This window comes from Rhipicephalus sanguineus, chromosome 5, assembly GCF_013339695.2.
Source record: "Rhipicephalus sanguineus isolate Rsan-2018 chromosome 5, BIME_Rsan_1.4, whole genome shotgun sequence".
NCBI lineage: Eukaryota > Metazoa > Arthropoda > Arachnida > Ixodida > Ixodidae > Rhipicephalus > Rhipicephalus sanguineus.
This window is the reverse complement of record NC_051180.1, coordinates 183585156-183594005: the sequence shown is the minus strand read 5'-3', so window position 1 is coordinate 183594005 and position 8850 is coordinate 183585156.

Sequence of the window (8850 nt, the reverse complement as noted above, 5' to 3'; positions counted from 1 at the left end):
AAGAAAACTGTTACCTCTTTTTCTTCACTACCAACAAAGGCAGTTTTTGCCGTCCGACCCTTGAATTCTACCACAACACTTGCGCGACCAACTACGGCAACGCCTCCTTTGACCAGGTTACAAGCATTGTGCTTGATCTTCGCATGGGTATTTTACTTTGCCTTCCCTCGATTGAGCGAAACGTTTCTTCACTCACAGTTGAGCACGATGCTCCAGAATCATTTTCCATGGCTACATTCCGCCCTTCTCTGTTCTTCACACCATGAATTTTTCTATTGTTCATTCACCTCACAAGGGAAATAATTCGGTCATTTCAAGGCGCCCTTGCTTCTTTCTTCTTCTGCTCGTGTGAAGTTTTTTTTTGAAACTTTCTAACCTCGTCTTTTGACCGCCGGCTTTCACTATGTGTCCGTTTTTTTTTTGCACTTGAACCATGCCGCCTTTATAAAACTGCATAAATCGGAGCGTGCTTACCTTTGCAGCGATAGCAACTGAAATCTTCTGCCGCTGTGTTTTGTTTTTGTGCTAGTTGCTTGAATTAGGTGCTGGCTGTCTTTTGTCTCGTCTCGTCCCTGGTTGCGTATGTTGCACTGCTGATTTGCTGTAGCTTCAGCTGTCACGGCCATGTTGTACATACCTGGAACGTAAGGTTGTGCTCGGCGAGAAGTCTCTGCTGTACTGCTTCTTTCCTGATGCCGCACACGAACGATCCCGCATCATGATATCCAGTGGTAATGTGCTTGTCCCCCGAAACCCGCAGTCTCAGTTAGCTTCCGCAGAGCCGTGACAGTCTGCCACCAATTCATCAGCCGCCTGTTTCTTCTGTAGAACAAAAACCTTGCGTGCAGCTCGTAAGGCCTCAGATTCAGGTTTGCGAACGGTCCGCTTGACTTTGTCGTAGCTTGCCATGGTCGGTCTTACTGGCTTCACCATGCCTACGATGAACCCGTACGCTGCTTCGCAGCACCAACTCAGCAAAACTGCTCTTTTCTGCTCCTCGTTGTCATATTGTTCACGATGCAAATACATTTCAAGCTCTCGACGTACTCATCCCAAGACGCGTCCGTGCCAAGGCAATACTCACCGATCTTGCCGACAGCCATCCCGCCGTTCTTCAACGGCGGCCTCGCTGGGCCGGTCCGCTCGTCGCCAATGTAGTAAATCAGTGTCGGACGGCCATTGGGGAAATGAACGTAGCTTATTGACGCACACTTCCTTTTATACATGAGTGATAACTCTGATAAGGCCACCGCTACTGCGTGGTGATAGGCGATGGAACGTACATTGACGTTAGTACATAACACAATAAGACTGCCATCCTACAAAAACTTTTAATTACTTTTCTCTAACTTCACAACAGTTAGAAACCATATTTACTTGATTTAATAATGTTTATGACAGAATGAGATTGTATAGTAGAGGCAGAAAACTTTCTTTCCACAGTATGGGGTATTGGCACTACTTGAGAGGGATACACCCCCCGCCCCCACCCCTTTCGGCACAAAACATTAACCTCCAGAATTACCTCTGATGGATTCCACAGTCCTGTGCAAACTTTAGAAGGCAGCGGCCGCGTCAAAAGCAGATGCACACAAGCCTGCGCTCTACACTGATGTCATGAGCCGGAGGATGGTGACCCTGACATCAGAGAGCACGGCAGAAAATATGAGCTGGACTAATTCTATAGTTGCGGAGGAAACCGGCTGCCGCGCTTCATCACATGGGCTGCGCCTCTCCCTTCTTGCTTAGCTGTATCCGACTATAAGTACGTAGTAGACCGCTGGAAAAAAATGCGGGCAGTTTGCCTAAGTCGCACAAAGCTCGGCACAGCAAGCATGGGCCCCTCGTCGCTCGTACTCCCCGTCGACCAACACATCTAGCTTCGAGATGCGTGGCTTCCTCCTGGGGAGTACGCACTTTCTTATGACGCCCCACAACTCTGGACACGATCGGACACAGCCAGGCTATGTGCTATAGAGCGGAGGATATGCACTACAGAGTTGTGCGCAATGTCTCCGTCGGTGGGCGTGGCTAGCTACTGCACATGCACAGCTTGGCCAGTGGTGCGGTATCTGGTCGCTAGATGACGCGATGCTCGCTTTCACTTTCTTCTATTTTTTATTTCTCTCTATTTCTTTCTCTCTTTTGCTGACCTTCTCTTTTCCTCTCTTTCTCATTCTTTCTGTGCTACACTTTACTCTCTCCCCTCCATCTCTGCCTCCTCCTCACCATCACATCTCTCCTCCTCTCATGCTCGCTTCCCTTTCCCAACCCCTTGCTACCTATACTATGCAAGGCTATGCTATGTTCTGCTAACGTGCCTGGATAGCAGTGGTTAGGACGCTCGCTTTCGAATCAAGGGTACGCGGTTTGTATCCCGCCTCGGAAGAATTTTTTTTTTCAGTGAGAATTTTTCTTTTTCTTTATGTCTGTCTTTCTGTCTCTCTGTTTCCTCTCTCTCTTCTGTACTCGTTCTCAGGGTATTACAGGCCACGCCATAGCAGTGAGTAGTGAGATTTGCCCAAGCTCTGTGGCACCACCCGTTCATGATGATGACAGTTTTTCGGGCACGACCACTCATTCTGGGGCCGAGCTTAGAAACAGCTTCGCTGTTAAAAGCCTGGCACACACCAACTTAAACTATGATAAATCAATCAGTTATATCGATGCACTTTGGCACAAAGTTACAAAATTTTGCCAAAATGTAGCAGGTTTCACCACTCGGCACAGTTGGCGCAATTGGTGCAATTGGCGCAGCTATCCCATCACTGGTCATTGCAATGCACCAAAGCAAGGTGACCAGAATACTGCTGCTGATGCACTTTCAAGAATGCCACTCACAGCGATGTGGAGGGGGAAGAGACAGGGGGACCATTTGTGCTGTCGCACCATGCGTTACTCACGTAGAGTTGCCACTGAAACAATGCCGGACCCATCGCTGCAACAGGTCATAAGTGGGTGACTTCAACATGGCTGCAGTGAAGATGTCGCCAGCCAAGCAGTTCCGTTCTAGAGGGTGCGGACTGAGCTCTCAGACATTGGAGACCTCCTGCTTTGTGGCGACATTCGTTGTAACTTCATCTCGTAGTACGGCTGCTCGCCGCAGCTCACGTGTCTTAATCCAGGAATAACAAGGACAAAGCAGAGACTACATGAGCAATACTGGTGGCCTGCTATGTGCAAACAAATAGAACAGTTGACTGCATCTTGTGGTGTATGCCAACCTGTTCACAAGTCTACAAAACTGGTGACACCACCTCTGCGGCCAGCTGACTTTTCTATCGGCCACCTGGCACAAGCTAGGAATCGATATTGTGGGCCCCTTTTTTCAAATGTGCCTGCAGATTGTCGCGTCGCCATTACAGCCATTTATTCAGCAAGTGGCCATAGGTTTTGTTTCTCAGCGAAAGTGACTGCTACAACAGTTAATTCCTTTCTACGAAGCATCTTCAGCAGGGAAGACACCCAGACGACTGAGTGACCTGGTCTTCAGTTTAGAGCCTGTGAGTTGAACAGTTTTCTCAAACATGGCATCAGCCACACATATATGGCAGTCTACCACCCGCAAGCTAATGCCAGATAGAGAGGTTTAATCAGTACTCAAGAGTACGTTCAGGTCTGTACACGGGAACTGGGAACGTTGGCCTCTGCAGGAAGCCATCACCAAATATCCAAGAGTTCATGCTGCACGCCACCACAGGAGTGAAGCCTTCTGCACAGCCGTCACCCCCCGAACAAAACTGGATCGGGCAGGAGCACCAGGTAAAATTTTTCCAACACCCGCAGGCAGTGTTGAAGGTCGTCCGCAATAGGTAGCAGAAGAGCAGCAAGTAAGTAAGACCTACACAACCACAGATGAGCTGTGAAGCATTCTCTGTAAAACAGGTCAGCCCATAGGTTGCCCGGGACTAGTGCCTAAGGGCGTACTCAAGCCAGCTTCCCCATCCCTGACCGATGAGGTCAAGGCCACTTGTAAACTAATGAGGACCGCACCTGAAATCGAATCAGTGGCACCCTGCCCTCAACCAGTACACCACCTATAGCGCAGAAACGTTTCACCGAAGCAGTAACATCGCTTGACAAGCCACCACAGGAAGACCATGACAACTACAAGCTGCCATCCGCTCGGATGTCTATGCACTCGTTGTGCAATACTTGGCGTTTTTGTTTTTTTTTGTTGTTGTTGTTGTTTTTTCTCACTTATTAGCGAATAATGCCCTCATGCCCAGCAAAGGTACGCCACTCCTTTTGATGAGTTATCATTTTTAGTGGGAATTTTCGGTTTTTTTTTAGAACAACAGCTTTTCAAAATAACAAACGATTGTTAGTGGTTCCTTGAGAGTCATGCATCAAGATTTGACTGTATATAACTAAGTCGTTTAGTCTTTCTGAAAATGTACTTTATAAAGATTGGTAGCAAATTCCAGAATAACACCTTCAAATCCAGGCCACCATGTGGGTGTGTGACGTAGTAACGTGCCTTATCTCACCACCTCCCCCTGCCTTAACACATACAAAGTGACAAAGGCTCCGCAGATAAGGTTCGGCTTTCGAAGCTGTAGCATGTGCGGTAAAAAGTGACGAGGGCACTGAATGTTCCAAGAACAGAGCAATGGAGACGAGGCTTGTCTGTAGCCACTTGTTTCTCTCCAACAGCACTCTTCGGGAGAAGCGGCTTAGTGCTGTTCTGTGCGTCAATTCGTCCCCCGGCAAAAACGCTCTAGTGTGTGTTTTCACTGCGGCTGGGTACTTAGTGGACATCATTGTACACGTTGCCAGAAATACCTGCTCGTTTCAGTTTCAACACATCGGTTTATGATTTTATAAATTTACTGATGAGTCTCTAAGCAAACTGAACCACCCTAGCAGTTACAAGACTGTTAATACCATTTGAAAACGGCAATATTTTAATATGGTAAAAAATACACTGGAATGCCCCTCTAACATCAATGCACTAGAAAATCTATGGTTACATTGAACAGAAACAGCCAGAACACTTCATATATCGCACACTGGGCAGTGTGAAACATCTCAAGAAGTTGCCTTTTCCTCACAGAAGGGGGGTGTAATTAGGAATGGGCCGCACAGAGCGAGCAGAAACTTGCCATCGCGTGCAATGTGAAGAACGAAAGTCTGATGTTGCTTTTGCGTACAGCAAAAGCAATATACTGGACAAGGGTGTCAACGCCGGCTAGTTGGTATTTCATTGCAGGTTTTTGGGTGTAGCGCCGCGTAAGAATTGGTAAGAAAGAAGATGAATTGGTAAGAAGAAGATGATTCCTGTCATCTTCTTCCTTACCAATTCGTACGCGGCGCTACACCCAAAAACCTGCAAGCAAAAGCAACCCAAGAAGCGCGATACTGAAGAACAATGCCAACGTTAGGAGCAACAAGGACTAGAGACTTTGGCGCCCGACAAGTAATGCACAGCTGTGTATGAAGAAGCTGAGGCACTGTTTACATCGATACCATGTTTTCTCGAGTACAACCCACACCCACAACTACAAACTGCGAAAATATAAACTCTACAAAAAGAAACTACATAACACCATGACGCTAACTTGCGCACCGAAGCTTGCACCAAAAATACAGCAAATTCCTTAAAATATTTATATCGAATTATACAACATGTTGCACTAATTCTCTTTTTTTTAATGCAAGCTCGATATATGTGGGTTTGACTGCATCAAGAAGGCCCTACCGCTATTTCAAAGCAGTGAATATAAAATCACTGGTACAGGCATAAATTAAAAGGAAGCAAATAAGAGTCCCCTTACACCACCATTATTAATGGTTCGAAAAAGTGTTTGCGAGTAACTTGGCTTACCTCATAGTAAGTGTCGTCATTAGCCCAACAGATGTAAAGCTGCAAAGAAGTTTTGAAGATGCCAATAATTAGCAAATGAAAGACATCACAGTTCTTACAGGTACAGCCAAGTGTACTGCGATTTTAATGCACTGTTAGCATGAAAAGTTTCAAAGCTATGGTATCTGAGGGAAAAAACATTTCTGCAACTTGGGTATGCAGCCTGGCATTCAGATTTCCAGTTTGTGCTAGTACATACAAACGAGGTGTGGCACTGTATGGCTGGCTATGAGCAGAAAAACCGTTCAAAATGCTCTGTGAATTTTCGACGCTGACTGTATGTTGCAGACCATGATTACCTACGTTACTTGCACTATTCTGCCAATGGCCAAATGTTTAATTATAAAAAATCAGTTTCGCCTCAAGCGCGAACCAATGAATACGATAGCAAGAAATTGGAATGTCACAGGAAGAACGGCAAGCAGCTAGAAACTTGCTGCGAGCTGCTCAAGCACAAAGGTTGCGGGAAAAGAAAACACACAACACGAGTGAGAACTAACAACTGTCACCGCTCGACACTTGCAGTGCCCTGCTCAAGCGCAAAGAAGGACGCACGGAAAGGACACACAGGTATACACAGGACGAGCGAGAACTGTCACAGCTGTTACTTCAACTAGCCACTACTTAGGCTCTTCTAGCTAGCAGCTCACTCCTTTCACAAACGTGGCCACTGCAGCGAGCAAAGTGACCTTCATGCGTTCTATAGCTTCAATGCAAACATTGCGGTGAAAGCACAAGACGTACAAAACTCCCCCTCAAGAGATAATCATGCGAGCACGATCGACCACGCCCTGTATGTCAAAGTACAAGTCGGAGGCGCACATCCCAACTCCGGCGAAACACTAAAGTTTTAAAATTGGGGACCCAAGAAATTTTCTAGCTGCCAGGATGCATGTGCAGAACGCAAGCCACTCTCGGAATGCGAAGCGAGGAGTCGCAGCTTCGAATCCCCGGTGGCACACTCCAGAATTTTTTTTTGCAGCGACAGCAAAAGTCCGCCAAGAGCATCCATATAATTGCTATCGCAACAAAACATGCACACACACACATACACACAAAAAGTTAAGGCCATAGCTAAGGGCTGCTAACTTTTTAAGTACACAATGATTATGACATCTTGACAGCTGCATGCTTATATGTCAGGAGCAACTTTGCACACTCCAAGTGATCAAACTGATGTTGCTACATCATGTACATTTCTTACAAACTTTCGTTTTCACGCAATTCTGTAGGCTCCGAATAAAAGTGCATTGATTAGGAAAGTCGAGAGAGACATTTTGACGTTCCCCCCAAAATTCAGGTTACATGAAAGTTCATGTTTGCCTCATGATGTGAACTTCGTTCTTCTGCAAACATTACATTTGACACAGGATCCGGAGAGTTACGGCAAGCGCTCAGGTTGTTGTCACACTGTACTTTCGAAACTGGAGCACTTATCGCCCCAAAACAGGCTAGCAAATATGTGTGGAGCTGGTAGCTGCCGGTCTTGCCAGTGGGTGATCAGCCTGTAACAATTACAACTTGTAACCATTACAGGCTGATGAATATTTTCTGTGAACATGATGTTGACAGGGATGAACAAGCAGACCACTGAAATCTACTGGTATAAGGCAAAGAAGCGGATGACTGTTGCCAGGACCCCAGAGTTACAAGCAAAATGGATTGTTGGTTCAGGTGCAAGGATCAATTTCATGACATTATGGAGGCGGTAGCTAGACAAAACCAATTCTGGATACCCTATTGGACCTGCCATCTTTAAGGGAAGACGCTAGTATAAAAAAAAAACTAGGTGCCTTTAGCTGTGCTTAACAGACGTAATGGCACTAGCTGGATTAACTTCTGATGATGGCAACTATGTATGGAATATACAATTTTGGTAAACTTTGAGGACCCTTTATGTAAACTTATGTGTGTGAATGTACTCAGTCCACTAGGACCTGGTTGTTGGCCGTCGTCCACCTCCATTTTATGTGAGCGGAGCGAGCGTAAGCCAGTGCTAACGTGCACACGTCTAAAGGCGCGTTTATAGTCTAACGCGCTCGGTGCGCGAGCGAGCGTCGGTTGCACCCGCAACACGCACCAAAATGCCACCTCGTCTATAGTTCGACGTGTGGTCCGATGCGTGCACTGACGGCTGCTCTCTTCAGAGTATGTGCAGCACGGTTCCCGACCCATGCACTGCTTTCAGCAACAAAACACCAGGAAAAGGCATCGACAAAACGCCGTGCAATGCACTGTGGACTGACCAAGCCGGTGCGAAGAACGCACTATTGGAGCAAAAGCAATCTCGACATCGATCGCATTGGAGAGCACTCGGAGTCGCCAGTTTGTTCACATCACATCTATCCCCATTCAATTAATTTCAATTATAATTACCCTTACAGTTAACTGGCCTTTTTCTGTATTAAGCTTGTGCTCCTATGTCATATCTATCATATAGAAACCTTACCAGCTCCTATTTATGCTGTTTTATTTTTGTTGGTTCTTTTTTTTAGAATTTATGGACTACCCACACTTGGTAATGAATCTGGGGCGCTCCGCAAGGAACTTGCTGTCGCCAGGTGCTAGCACCTAGCACCATAAAATTTCCTTAATATAAGGCCTAAAGCAAAAAAACTTTTGCTGTATACATATTTTTTAATGCTGATTTCAAATACAGTAAAACCTCATTAATTCGAACTCGGTTATTTCGAAATCTCGCTTAGTTCGAAGGATTTGTGCGGTCCCGTATTTCGCAATGTAAATTTGAATGCATAATTTGAAGCGGCAGCCAGCACGAGCCTGGTTAATTCGAAAACTTTGGGTGCCATGTGCCAATTAATTCCTAATCCCGACTATGCAGCGAATCCGCGGAAACGACGGCCCTTAGGTGCCACGAGGCAATGTAATGTAGTGATACTAATGCGTGACAGGTGAAGTGCCCCTGCCTCGCTGCTGCCAGTGCAAAGAAAAAAAAATCAAGCCATATTCAGGAAGTGAATAAT